The sequence below is a fragment of the Melanotaenia boesemani genome, chromosome 10 (assembly GCF_017639745.1).
Source record: "Melanotaenia boesemani isolate fMelBoe1 chromosome 10, fMelBoe1.pri, whole genome shotgun sequence".
Lineage (NCBI taxonomy): Eukaryota > Metazoa > Chordata > Actinopteri > Atheriniformes > Melanotaeniidae > Melanotaenia > Melanotaenia boesemani.
The window spans coordinates 32323839-32339097 of record NC_055691.1 but is presented as its reverse complement, the minus strand read 5'-3'; positions in this window follow the sequence as shown (position 1 = coordinate 32339097).

Below are 15259 nucleotides of genomic sequence, written 5' to 3'. Positions count from 1 at the left end.
GTACATTTCCTCTCTCCATTTCCCTCATAGGCTCTCCTACTCTTTGTGGTTGATTGAGATGATGTGAAAGTAGACAGATGGGGTTGGCAACCAGACAACAGCCTGTCATCCTCTGGGCTTCTTTCCTTTACTCCCCTGTGTCCTCATTGCTCTCACACTCTCTCTTTTGCAGCCTTCCCACTCTCAGGCTGCTCGCCCTATCTGTTTTTCTCACTCGACCAAAGCATTCATTGTCAACATGTGTCTCAAAATCTGTCCTGTTCCCCCTTTTTTATCCCTTTCAACTTTCACTATTCTTTTACTCAGTGCCATTATGGCCCCACGCTAACACAGGCCTTCATTAAATGTCAATTATACACCGGAGACCACACAGTGGAAGGAGAAGACACAATGATTTCTGACCCCAAAAGGTCAACACGCTTATGGGCATTCAGCTCTTGTTGGAGAACAGTCTGTATACTCTGAGATCTTAGATGTTAACTGAAGTTTGCATCACCAAGAGTTGGATAAAAACACAACCACACAACGTGTTTAAAATGATCTTTTCCTCTCTCAGGTAATGCAGTGCAGTAATGCAGAACTGTGGAGGAAAAAACAAACATTAATGACTGCAACTTTAGTTCAAAGAAAGATTGCGACTACAGTCAAATAAATGTTATTGATGGCAGTTTTTCTTGAGCCATTGTCAGATACAAAAAAATTAAATGACATTTCACTATTTTCATTACAAGCTCAACACATGCTAATAGAATTAGAGATGTAAAGGAGGAGAAAAAATGGGATTTGGTCAAATTAAGAAAAAAAAGTGTCTCCATATGTGCATAACCATGGGAATATCATGACTGCACATCTGTGCAGTCTCTGCTGTGTGACTTTCATACTGCAGAGAGGACCAGGCCAGATGGTGTGAATATGTGTGTGTGTGTGTGTGTGTATGTGGAAGGGGGGGAGGGATGTGCCACATGTTGTGAGTATCCATTCACGCAAGCTGTGCAGTGTGAACATACCCCCAGATCTAAATAAACCTGTGGCAGCACCCAGGGTGGAGTCTATAGCACCAAGAGCAGCAGATAGGAAGGGGAATGGTGAACATACAACAGAAGCCTGCTTGTTGTTTCGCTTGCATGGTGTGTGCTGTCACATATTTTGTCCTGAGCTCCATTTTGTTCTTTTATATAGTTTCAGTCTCATAGAAAACCATGGTGGCGTTCCACATCTTTGCACTTCTGCATAACTGCCTTCACCCTTTGACCCTAAGCGAGCTAAATCCCTCTTGTCTTTTGTGCATCCAAATTACATGAGATTATTTGCTCAAGATTTATGTCTGTGTGAGGGAGAAACATGGGGAAAGTGGTATGCATTTGCAGAAGCAGACTGGGAGACAATAAATGTGAAAGAGCGATACAAAGATGGAGAGCCATCTGGCAATTTTAGCTGGCCAAAGTGAAAAAAAGGGGGTAAAGACGGATTCCGTGCACAGCTCTTCAATGAGTGCAGAATATTTCTGAAAGAGGATAAACCACAGCAAGACTGACGTTTGCTTAATTTCTCCCAGAACAGGGTGCATATAGATAAAAGCACCTTCATCACTAGAAGCATGTACCACAGGGAGGTTTGTGAAGAAAGTTCTTGGGGCAAATGTAAACCCACAGGCGCAGCAGTTTTATCTTTTCCCCTTCTTTCCAGGGAAGTACTCCCAGATTACCAATGCATCTCCCTGTCAGAAAGGGCTGAAAATAGGTGAGTGCTGACCCATTTAATCAAACTTGTACTGACCCCTAACTAAGGTGAGAGCAAATGTTTGGTGTGGAGTTGCAGGATTGGCTCAGATCATATGTGTCCTGCAGCCTTTTATCTGGAAAACCAGCAATATGGAAATCACATGTAGCATTTGATGGGTTTGGTTGACTTTGGGATAATCTAGTGATTCAACACAAAGGTCATGGCATCCCTTTTACAACACTTTCCCACCCTCCCTGCTCGTTTATAGATAGAATTTCAGACCTGCAGCATGTTTGTTGAACTAACTAGTTTAGTAGTTTCTGAAAGGTGGAAAGAAGTGACACAGGAAAGATTCTCGTGGGAGACTGATGGTTAAGTTCAGCTAGCTCGTTGACCCATGTCTATCCCTTGTACTTCTCCCTCTGTCCATGTAGATGCCCCTCCTGGCCCCTGGTTTCCACCTCTGGCCTTCTGGCCCCTGATGTCCACCCCTAGTGTGCTCCTGTCCACCCACTGTGTACACTCAAAAAGCCCAAGGGTCAAAGCAGCAGCAGTGAAGGTGAAAATGCATCTCTTTCCTGCCCTATTTGTTCAAGCCTGCCATTATGCTGAGTGTGATCAAGCAACCAAGTTCAGCTCCAAGATAAACTAAACCCCTCACCACCAACACCCTCCCTTTTTTTCTGCATCCCCTGGGAGATGCACCCCCAGGCTGTGTCTTCTTTCTTCAAATGGCAGAGGACCCGCTCCCCGTTTATTCTCCTTTAAGTCCTTTCTTTTTTGTATCCCTTATTTTAGCTCATACGCTGTTTTGCCCAATATTTGTAACTTTATCATAACCCTACCACTTCAAGGGGTCTTCATGCTCCACCTTCCTCTTCTCTTTCTCACCCCTTCTTCATTCCTCTTTACACCCATCTTATCATTCTCCATCTCTTTTGTCTTTAATCTTCTGTCTCTCTATCCTCTCTATGATCTTCTTTCCTGCTTCCATCTCTTTTTCAGTGTGGCCTAGACACCCCATAGTCTGGAAACTGGTCCATCCCAGCCCTGCCCTTGAGGCCCTCCGTACAGCCCCGTGGGTAATGGGCATTGTGTATTCCTACTGATCCCTGACGGGGCCATATTGTGCCTCAGCGGGATGTCAGGAGCACAAAGCCAACCGGCCTGCCACATTGTCTCACACTCCAAATGAAGAAGTTCCTCCTCTGGCTCCCAAAACAGCCTTGAAATGTCAGAGAAGAGGGAGGAGGTGTGGTTGTGGTGTGCGTGAGGGTTGGCTTGCTGTTTTTTTTTTTTTTTTTTTGGCTTTTTTTTTTAAAGAGACCAAGCATGTGTGGGCTTTTTGTTAGAGTCGAGGGTTGTGTGTTACTCATTAATGCACCAACACTCAACTCATTTAGGTCCAAATCCTACGGGCCTCCAAAAGAAACACACAATTTTGGGAGCTTGCTCTCACGTAGTATATGGAGATGAACACACACACAAAGACACATGTTTGAACTGGATTCACTAGTCCACTGACAATCTGTCAGCTCAATCATGCTGATCGTCTGTGCTGTCACATCTACACAACATGACTATCAAAGGTATGATGCAGATGCTACTCGTGTGCGCCAGATAAACAGAGATAAGGAGCTTCACAGACAGGTTTTTGCCTTCACACATATCACGGAGCAGGAGTGATTGGGAAGAGACGTGCCATTCAGACGTTTCTGTCTGCTCTATCTAATAAAAGTCAATATTAACCTTTTTGAAGATAAACTGGTACTTTAACATGGCACCAGTGTCTAATTTTTAGTAGCTTCTTTTTCCTGGATCTGGATCTGGACCTAACTGATTCCAGACTGCTTTTAGCTTTATTCTTACAATTCACTACAAGTATAATAATAATAGTGATAACATAAACAGAATTTATATATAGCTTTTTCCTTCTTTTTGTTAGCCATGAAGGACTTCTTATTTCATGTAAACTAAGAGTGATTTTCAGCATGATGAGAAATTGTTGTTTATTACATTTGTAAACACAGGTGCAGGACTTGGGTACGTTCTCATCAGCCATCTTTGGATGGTGCTGAATAAATTACATATCTTCCATGAGGCAAGAGAAGTTAGCCTATTACAAACCTTTACAAAATACACTGCCTTGTCACGCACATTCTAATCTTTCGTTGGACCACCTTTAGCTTTGATTCCAGCAGCATTTGCTGTGGCATTGTTTCGATAAGTTTTTGCAATGTCACAAGATTTATTTCAATCCAGTGTTGCATTAATTTTTCACCAAGAACTTGTATTGATGATGGGAGAGTCCAACCACTGCGCAAAGCCTTCTCCAGCACATCCCAAATATTCTCAATGGTGTTCAGGTCTGGACTCTGTGGTGGCCACCCATGTGTGAAGATGAAATAGATGGAAGATGGAATAACCTGCTCATTCAGTATATTCAGGTAGTCAGCTGACCTCATGCTGCTGAACCTATATTTGACCAACTGCAGCAACCCCAGGCCAAAGCTGGGTTGTCGGAGTGCGCCCGGAGGAGGGACCAGGAATCTCGACACTGTTGTTTTTATTTTTATTTGATTTCACCTTTAAATGATCACAACGATTTAGCATTTTTTCCAACCACATCTCTTAAGATGATGGTTCCCCACTAGTTTAAATTGAACAGTTCTTAACCCAGTTTTAGTAGTTAGTATTCTGCATCTCCTAAGATGTTTTCTCTGCTTGATGCCAATGATTTAACCCTTAAATCCGACCACAGGATGTGTCTTTCCACATGGTTGTTCAAGAAATGAGAAGCTGCTCATTGTATCAGTTGGGGTTAAAGAATTTGTTGCCAGCTGAAAGATAATTGCCCATGAGTTAAATCCAAGTGGCAACTTCTTTTGTTTTTGACCAGGCAGTGTATTAATCACTCCTTTACCTGTTGACTATGTTGGATTATTTGCTTTGACTTTGACCGCAGACCGCTTCTGTGTATCTATCTATCTATCTATCTATCTATCTATCTATCTATCTATCTATCTATCTATCTATCTATCTATCTATCTATCTATCTATCTATCTATCTATCTATCTATCTATCTATCTATCTATCTATCTATCTATCTATCTATCTATCTATCTATCTATCTATCTATCTATCTATCTATCTATCTATCTATCTATCTATCTACTTCTTTATTAGCTTACTGACTCACTTATATTTTGGTGGGTACATCTAAATTTATTAGATGGTGGATTTATTAGAGTTATCTCTTTGAAAATCTGCTTGCATAAAGGCCTGTAGTCCACAAGAACATTTTCTCTCAACAACAGGAACAAGGGACACCTTGTCTTCAGTGTGCAATTGAGTGGGGTTTGTTGGTTTTTATATGCCTTGCATGATATGCTCTATACTGTAGATTTCCACACTTCCTTACCACTTTGGCTATGTACAGGCCTTAACTCAAACTTTAGTGTTTAAAGGACAGGCTGCAATTTCTTTGTGTGTGATTCTTTTCCTTTATACGTGTACTCTGTCCTTTGAATATAGATAGCACTTAATGCTGACCCCCATGTTCTATTAAAGCTTCCTGATGTTTCTCACTTGAGTGTTGCTTTGGATAAGAGTGTCTACTAAAAGTAAATCTACAGTTCAAGCTGCTAGATGTTACTACTTCCTGCTCACTGGACCTTTTTAAAGACAAGATCCATCTGATACTTATGATAGTGATAAGTCATATCTCAGTGGTTGGGAAGATTTTAGTTTTTTTTTTTTTTTAACCTTTTTCATAAGTCGAAACAGCACATGTGTCTTCACAGCCTTCAACTAGCCACTTAAAAAAGACTGTTTGTGCACACCGAAAGTGATGTGCACACATGTTTTGTTCCCCTTGCATTAACCAAGTATTGCACTATTTCCCTTGTAATTGAATAAAGCAGAGTTATTTGTGTATTTTTGTTTGTGTAGCCCCCCTTAACAATTTTACAGCAGAGTTACAAGAAGCCTAATGGTGGTTTGTTTGTGGGTGAATGGGCATTTTTTTTCCTGCCAGCTGGAGCAGCCAGGTCAATGGTATGTCTGAGGGTATTGCTTGCAAGTTGAGCAAACTGCACCCTGTGAATCCTGTGTGTGAGCTGTTGACACCGAGCACCGTTATTTTGTCAGTGGCAATAATACAGACATAGTCGGGCTCATGGGGCTTGCCTTGGGGTTGCGTGCCACTCTGGCCATTTGTTCAACATTCTCTGTAGGGAGGTTGTGTGCAATTGCCAGCTGAAGAGTGTTAATCCTTGTAGCAGTACCAGTGCCAGGGTCCACTAATGAAAGTTTTACAGAAAATGATGGAATTATTTTATTCTATACTCCACAGCATTCACCCCTCAAATCCTCTGAGCTTTAACATTTGTCTAAATGTCTGTGCTGTTTCATTTAGCGTTAGTGCTGCTGGAATTTGTCTTGGCTTGTTGGTTTAGAAAAATATTGCTCCCTCATGTCCTTGACTTGAGTTATGTTTCACTTTTCAGGAGAGTTGCTTCCTTGTCTGGATGCATAGATCTTCTCAACCCCTGTGTACCAATAAATGCTCAAAAGCTGTTTTATATGAGCAAGATGAAGAGCAACTGGAAGGTTTATTGATGTTCTTAACAGGTCAGTGTTCTGCCATGTTAGTCTTCAGAGAGCTGGCCATCATACCATCATATATCTATATCTTACCTCAAGGACATTTTACAAGGTAGTTGACTTTGGGGGTGCGCTTTTAGCTAATATAAATGAGTAAACCCATGCTTTGACAATACATTCATACATAATTAATAAAGTAATAATAACTTGTGTAATGATCAGGTCCAAGAGGATTAATTTTCTATACGTAATACTTTTAACACAAAAATGTTCAAACTTTTTCCTGTGTAAGAACTTCCATGAAGGACTTGAAGAAATAATTTTTACTCATCTTAAAAGCGTGATTTAAGGTTATGGTATTACAATTTTTAATCAACTAGAGGACTAAATATTTATTTCAAGTTTACTGTATTCAATCTTCCAAACAAACCTGGCTTTCATATTATGGGTGTGTGTCTGTTTTCTTTTCTTTTTTATGAATGGAAAAACATTTGTGAGTCTGAGGCATATGAATTTGCATGAATGGTGAAATTTGACTCTTGTATTCTGGAAGTGTCTGCATATGGTCAAATTCACACATTACATTTCAACTGTCTTATTCCTTGGAGTCTTTCTTTTTCTTGGTGTTTCTTCCTTCGTTTTCCTCTGACTTATCTTTCTATTCTGCAGTAATGAGCGTGCTGTAGCTGCAGGCCTGTCCGTGCTCTATGTTAATCCTTCCTTTCAGCTGGTGGGCCATTTAGAGCACAAGCACCCAGAGCCTGTTCCAGAATTTAATTAAACATTCTTGGTGTCGCTGTGTTACTTTGCACTTTCTTTTTCTTTCAGACATGCACACGCATGCATATTCATACACACATCAACACCTACCAAAAATCTCCACTCACACTTTTTCTTGCACATCATGTTTATCTTCAAACCTGTCAGTGGCTGTGTTTCTTATGTCTGCATGGCTGAGAAATTTGGTCATATAACAGTTTCAATTTTTTCAATAACAAATTAGCTAAAACAGAACAGAAAAATCTAATAACAGCCCAGTCAGAGATAAATCAGGACATCTGACAATGTCAGATGTTTTTTATTTACTCAGATGTTTATTTTACAGAGTTACACCTTACAGGTGCAGCTGAGAAAAATTTAAACACAAATAAGCTCTGACAAGATAAAGAGTTGCAAAATTATTGTGTTTTTTTAACTCCTTAGTGATTGGAGGAGGGCCGCTTTACCATGTGCTTGGCTAAGAAGAATTTGCTTCAGGTGAATTTGTAATCTCATATAGCTAATAAAGTCAGGACTCTATAAATCAAACCACTGTTTCACCACATCTCAACCAATGCTGGGTGGAAAAATACCCGAGAAAACACTGTTTTGTGTAAATTCATGTTTGAAAACCATGCAAGCTCCTTCTTTCCAGACTCTGAGCTCAAAGGTTAAACAAGATGTAGCAGTGGACTTCTTGTTTCTGTCATACAAAGAGCCATGTAGACATGCTCTTTGCACAGAAAAACACAGACCATAAAAGTTAACAGTTGGACAGGTGTATGACATGCACTGGCCAGCTATGCTCATCAGCCAATCAGGACAGTGATTTGGTGAAACATAAAAACGTTCTTCCCAATGAAATGATGCAGAGGGTCTGAATATACAGCTCTAGTTCCCCCTCACAGTGAGTGTGTGTTATCTTCCCTGGACTAACACAGACCTTCATTCATACTCAGGTCTTTATAACTGGCCAAAGAAAGACTAATTTGGGTGGAGTTTTTTTTTTTTTTTTTTTTTTCCTTTGGTGGAGGGGTCTGTATGGGGGAGCTGTATTGTTTGTCTAATCCGCAGTGACTGGGAAGTTGTACACTGTGCAAATAGTGCATATTTGAGCAGCTCTGCTCCAAAGTAAAGCCCCTTCTGCCCCAAACGCTGAGATAAGCATGAGGCTTGGTTTTATTCATAAAGCGTTGTCTTAACGGTCTTCTTTTAATGCCATTTTGTTTTCCATCAGTGCTGCATAAGTGATCAAAACATAGCATACTAAAGGATTTTGGTGTTTTTGCACACAGTTGTGGAATTCTTATCTCATAGCAGCTTAGCATATCAGGGCTTTTATCTGCAGAGAAGTGGCCTGAAAACAATTGTGACATTTTACTGGAGAACAGACAGAATGGTTAAAAGAGATAACAGTAGAATAATAGAAAAACCGTTGACACAAGACAGAGTTTTCTGTTACCATCGTGTCCTCTCTTCTTTTTAACTCTTTCCTCTTCCTTTTTCAAATCACCAGAGCTGCATTTTAAAAAAGGCTTTAAGATTAAAATGTTAAAAAACACCCTTATGATTTATTCAGTGTTTCCAAACTGTCATGTGTCTTTATATTTGCGTTGTTTAGTAAGACGATGAATGACATCTTTGAGTAGAGCTATCTGTCGGCAAGTCAGCATGCTGTCCATCAGTGATGTTACTGCTCACCCTAAACATTTACCTCTAAAACCAGCCAGTCGTTAGAGACAGGGATTTTTCAATGTGCAGAGCAGGTTAAGTGTTTGTGTGACAGTTTGTGAAATGCCTCAGTGAAGTACTTCACCTTGTTTAACGTGAAGAAGCCAAGCCTTGGGCTACTTGCATAGTGTTTTGACGATATGTTGGTGTAAATCTAGAAGTTCTGACGCACCAGCTTCACCACATCTTTGAGTTTTCTTTGACATGACTCGAGGCAAACTTGCTATCTGGCCCACTATTTGACTTTTAGATCAGTCAATCTATTACATTATCATAGCATGGCTTGGAGCACATAAGTCAAATAGAGTGCACCAAAAGGTTTGATAAGGAGTGTGGGACCAACAGCTAAATCCCCTGTTTATTCTATGGTTTTTTAAAGCTCAATAAATTCAGACAGCTGCAGCAGTTAGCGCCATTGTGCTACCTTTTGAATAATTGTGATAGATCTCTGTATCAGAACTTTAAAGGCTGTGTTCAGTCCAATCCTTTTTAATCTCTGTCATCTGCATAGAACTGCATAAAACTACAGCTCACAATAGCTGTGCAGATCAACGGCAACAAGGCTAACTTGTCCAACAAAGTACTGCTTTATTTCTGCCACCCTTTAAAACACACAAGCTATAATCTACGGGGGGGGGGGGGGGGGGGGGGGGGGGGTGTTTGGATTTGAGGTCTGAATCTTTCAAAAGCAGCACTCCCCTTTCTTCCCTTTTTTGCTGTATTGAGGAATTCCCTTATCTTGCCTCAGCAGTGGTGTAGCATAGAAAAGAGCAGGCAGCTTCATTGTCAACCCTTTAGAGTTCTAGGCTTGTTTGATAATATTTTCTGTGGGTCACTTGACATCCCCCCCTCCTTTTTTTCTTTCTTTTTTTTTTAACAACACCCCCCTATTCCCCCTCATTGTTTGCCTCCTCTATTATTCCTCTAACCAGATTCAGGGTGTTTTTGGGGTGTTTAGAGGGGGATGGGGTGATTTTTGAGAGGTGGTTTAAGGGAAGGATAAGGAAGTTTGTCTTTGGTTTGAAAAGTGAAAGGATTCTGCCTGCTAGCATCCAGCAAGGGTGAACCTAAATGCCACAGAACCATATGGAGCCCCCTGACAATTAAATTACTTTTCTCTCACTTTTTCTTCCTCCTCTTTGTCTTTTAGTTTCTTAAAGAAATTAGTTAGGACCTTTCCATTTTTCACCCGAAGGCAGAAAGGGCATGCCGAAGATGTGACTGAATTCCACATCCCTTAATAAGTTAATGAAATAATGAGACTATTCTGTGTCCATCACACCCTAAAGAATTCTGGGGAAAATGCCTTGCTCTAAAGCCGGAAACCTTTTAGGAGTCAAGTATTTCAGACTTCTAGAGATATTAAAAACTATTGTTGAGCACAACAAAAGTTATGTGTGTATAAAAATGCTTTGCATTCTACAAAACATGTATTTTAATCACAGTTAGATATAAATATGTATAATATTTTTACAATAAAAGGCTCCACTATTTTGCCAGTGTTAATTGTTCTGTTTATTAAGCCGTTTTTTCTAATAATTACCTGACCTGCGACTATTTGTTCAACAGAATATGATTCTCTTGTTACTGTTTTTTAAGCCCCTTGCACACTAGGATTATGCCAGAATTCTAGCTTAAATAGAGGATGGGTGTTTCTGCACCTGTGGAAAATATTTTCACCATCTCATTTAGGACCTGCTTCCATTTGCCATGGTTACAAGCTTCCTCCCTGTCATTTAAATAGCAAGGTGAGTGGAGAATAGCCAGGGGGTATTTCAAGGGACAGAGGGACATATACATGCTTTGGGGCAGAACTCACGCCAGAGTCGATGCCTGGGTGGCCAATTAGCAAAAAGGAAAGAAAGACCCTGTGCCATCAACCAATGACGGCTGGGGGAGGAAGAAGGGTGAAGTTTTTTGTCTGTTTTCCTCTCCCTTACCTCCCTCCCTCTGTTTCTCTTTTACTCTCTAGCTCTGTCTGTCAACTTGGTGTCCACCGCAAAACTCCGTCGGAATACCCAATGAGGATTACCAGACTGGAAGAAGTGGGATCTCTGGAGTTGTGTATGTGTGTTTGTGTGTCTATGTATGTATGCATGACTGTGTGTGTCTCACTTGTTTGTGGAACAAAAATGTCCTAGTGTGTCCCTAGACAGACATTTGGCTGTTTCTCATCGGCCATAGAGGATTACAAACCCTCTCTTTGCCTCTTCACACTGGTCTACAGTGCTCCAGTCCCCCTTGGCTAATGACCCAGTGAGACATTCATTCCTTCAAATAGACATCAGATCTTGGCTCATCTCCACACTGAACATTAAGCACCAGTGGCTGATTACCAGGAAAGCTAGATTTAACTTTTGTTCATTTATATGAATTAAATCTAGTAATATTAACAATTTCAGCATTTGGTTTCTGCCACTTGCTTCAGATTTTGGAAAGAAATTGCTAAAAAAAAAACCTGTTGGTTCTGATAAGCAACCACACAAATCATGCCATTCAATTATCTTTAAATCTGACAGAGACTGAAACTTATCTCAGAAATTAGCACCAACTACTGTTCATTCTGTGCAACTGGCTGCAAAAATATTTGAAGAGTTTGACAAGGAGGTGGTTGAAGCTCTGTTAGCTTTGTTTTTTCCCAGGCCTGTATATTAATAACTCAGGAGGAGATGGGGTGTAAGAGAGACCTGTGGGAGCCTGTCTTCTACTATCCTTTACTTCAACCTTCATCTCCTCACTCTGCCCCCCAGATATTCTCAACTGATCATCTTCCCAGACGCCAAGCCAATACATGAATATGTTGCCTCCAGCAATATGACCTATTTATACTAATGAAGGCTGAATGGAAAGTTAAAAATGATGGGAACGTGTGGAAAAAGAGTTTGAATATGAAGAAAATAAACTTTTAAAATTCCTATCAACATTTGACATTGTCATTAATTGTTACTAAAACAGCTGGTGGCTTAATGCTCATGTTTTACTTATATTTACTGAATTTACTGCTAAGATCTTGTGACATTGTTTTGTCCTGTATTGCTTCACATGCAAAACTATTATTAGCTGCCTTGCAATATCCAAATTAACCTTTCCAACAAAACCGCTGTAAATCATCAAAAGTACTGCTGCTTGTGTTTGCTTATAAGTGCAGCATGTGCATGTGTGTGTTGGAATGTGTGTGTTAGTGCTTTCCTCAAGCAGCCTGTTTTAATGACTGCAGGCCTGTTGAAATTGAGAATAACTAATGAGTGTGTGCCGGTGGCTGTGCATACAGTTGTGTGTAAGCATGCAGTTCTGTGTGTGTCTGCGTGTTTGGGTGTGTGTTGAGGAGCGTAGGCCTGGAGTGGGCTCCTGCTACTGCTTTTGGGTCTTTGTGGCTCTCTGTGAAGCGGGGTCGACCTTGTGGGGCTCTCCTCTGGGGCCCAGACAAAGCCAGTGCAGGATTATCCACCCCAGGACAAAGTGTGTGATTACCATGAGAAAACAGCCAGCTCCAGCCTCATAGCCAAGGACTGCCAGGCCTGCTGGAGAGGTGGGCCGCCACTCATTAGCTGCAGGGAGAGGCTGAATGCAGGCACACACTCACTACCCTACATGCAGAAGAGAAAACACAATGACACAGACACACGTAATGACTTGCATGCTCAGGCTGTTGCTCGTGTATATATGTGCATGTGCAAATGTTGTTTGTGGATGAATGCAAAGGTTAAAGTAATAACTTTTTGAAAGTATTGATTGTAATAAATGCACATGAACTCATCCTTATAACAGCTCTGTCTAAAAAAACGGATCTGTTGAAACTCAAGGCAGTCACAACATGCCAAGACAGCATACATTTATTCAAGCTTTAAACAAATGCATGAATGCTATGATAAGAAATTACCCTTCTGTGCTCATTCTGACTGATATACACCAGTATTATGTTGATGGTTTCATGGTTATAAAGTATTAACAATAGCTTGCATATAATATGATCTTATTAGGCTATAAGAGTGGATTAGATAATTTAACAATTTAACATTTAGATTAAACATAATTTAGATTTTCTTTAGTCTTTGTTGCATATAGTCATTATATTGTAATGTGTATTAATGCTGAAAAAATACTGAAAGTGATTCTTATATTTGCATTTGTATTTACACGATGCCTGCCATCTCTATGAAACAAGAATGGCCTGCACTTTGTTTGCGTCTGAGCACTACAATGCACAGACGAACAATGTCCTGGCCTGCTGTGATAACCCCAACAACAGCTACAGGTCTTTTGTAGAGTTTGCATCTTAAGCTCCTGATCAGTGGATCTCCCACCTCTTCACTGAAGAGTCTCTCTGTCTACTCTGGATTAAAGGGATGAGCTGATACTCTTCTATCTCCTCATCTGTTGCTCTTTCTCCTAGTAGGAGGATGAGAGAAAGATGTCTTTTGTTGGTGGGAAGCAGCCCACTTGAGTTGAGCTGGAGAGGGTATGTGATGGAGGAGGTTTGGGGTAGGAGAGGTACAGAAGGAGGGCAGATGAGAGACATGATTATTGATGAAGGAGATGTTTTTCAAAGATGCCTACCAGGAGGTACCTCATTGCACAGGCACTAGAAGACACAGTGACACGTAATGACTAAGAGAGAAAGAGGGGAACTGAGTGTATTGTTTTAATTGGGTAGCAGCTCCCGGTCACTGGGGAGGTCAAGAGTTCGGGCCTCTGTCACTTTGACCCCTCACTGTTACAGCACTTTTTTGTCTGCAGCCACTCTTAGTTTTCTCTGTCTTTTACTACTTTGTGCTATTTTACAGCTGCTTTGTTCCCTCATTGTTGAGAGAGGTATGAGAAGGATAGACTGATCTGTAGAAGAAAGCAATTGCAATGACGTGTGCTGGAGAAACTTTCTTCACTTGCTTAATTTTTTTGTTATTTTTCCAGTCCAGTTGCAATGATTTTTTTATTTTTTTTGTCTTTTTACATTTTCTACCACTGTTATTTGGTTATGCTCCGGTACGTCCGGTATTTATCTCATCCTTTCACTTCTTTCTTTTCCTTCCTGTCCTTCTTTCACTCTGGGTTGGGAGACAGGTCACAGCTTTAGGGTGATGTCAAACCTGTCATGTGTTGCTTTGTTTTGGTTTTCATCAGAACACACCGCTACAAGTTAACCTGGCAATACCCCACCCCCACCCCACACACACACACACACACAACTGTAAAATGGAGAAATTGTATCATTCCTCCCCAGGCCAGCATTCTCTAGTGACTCCACAAAAGGTCACTTTGACTTTTAATTTCCATCCTCTGGGTATGATTCATGATTTGCTCTTCTACATGGATGTGTTGATGTTTATATTTGACTTTCAGAAGAGCTAAAATAAATTAAAATCTGATTGGACACTCTATTTATCTACCTGGAGATGTCTGCCAAGGTACTATTCGCTGAGATGGGAATTAGTGAATGTCACGAGAGAGAAATGAATCCTGGTTTGCAGCTCTATAAATATTTGACTCTCCTTCCTCGAGCCCTCACTGTGGAAGGAGGCTCTTGCCTAGTCCTGCTCTCCTTACCAGAGGGAACGGGGTGGCAAGTTGTCTGATTAATAGACTTACAGTGAACATAGATCATGTTTTTGGGAGACCTAGAAAAAGTTTGGGCCTATCCTCAGTACCCTACAAAACATCTTATTCAGCAGTAAATTTGCCTGTTTTCAGTGAAACATTGCAGCAGAAAAGCATGCCCTGCTTCTTCCTGCATTCCTTTGCTGATGCTTGAAAATTGTTCTCTCAATGCCACGTCTTCATCTTTTGAGTTCCTATTCTTAGCAACTCAAAAGACAGAAATTTCATGTCTTTCAGACTGTGTGGAATTCGTTCCAGCAGTGGGTTGGCCAAACTCAGATCAGATTCTTTTTAGAAATGTGAATCTGTTGCTAGTTATTCTAGATTGGTTATTTGGCAAGTTCCACTGGGATGATGCTTTAGTGTTAACAGTGAAGTAATGCCTCTATTAGCTTTCTCTTGTCAGATAACAGCAGTTGATCTTAAGAACTTATTGTGGTGCATAAGTCCTTCCTTGTTTGTGTTCCACTTGATCGTACAAAAATTTTGCAGCTATGCAGATGCCAGTTTCTAGAGCTGTCTGCTTCCTCCTCTACAGCAGGGTGATGAATGCAACTTAGTGACATGCAGTTTTTCTTTTTAAAAAGGGCTAAGAGTTGATTTAAACTTAAAGGCATTTGCAATGTTTCTTTGCCAAGATGTTTCCTTGTATAATGTGGTTTTCATTTGAACATGTGTGCTGTTGTGCATCACATCATCTGAGAGTATCACAGATGGCCCAAGGCCCCTCTTTTGACATGACTCTCATTTATAACCATCAGGGGTGGACGCAACACCCCTTCTCTCTCTCTGCCATGCTCATTCTCCTTCTCTCTGTCTCTACACTAGTCTCTTATACAAATGCTT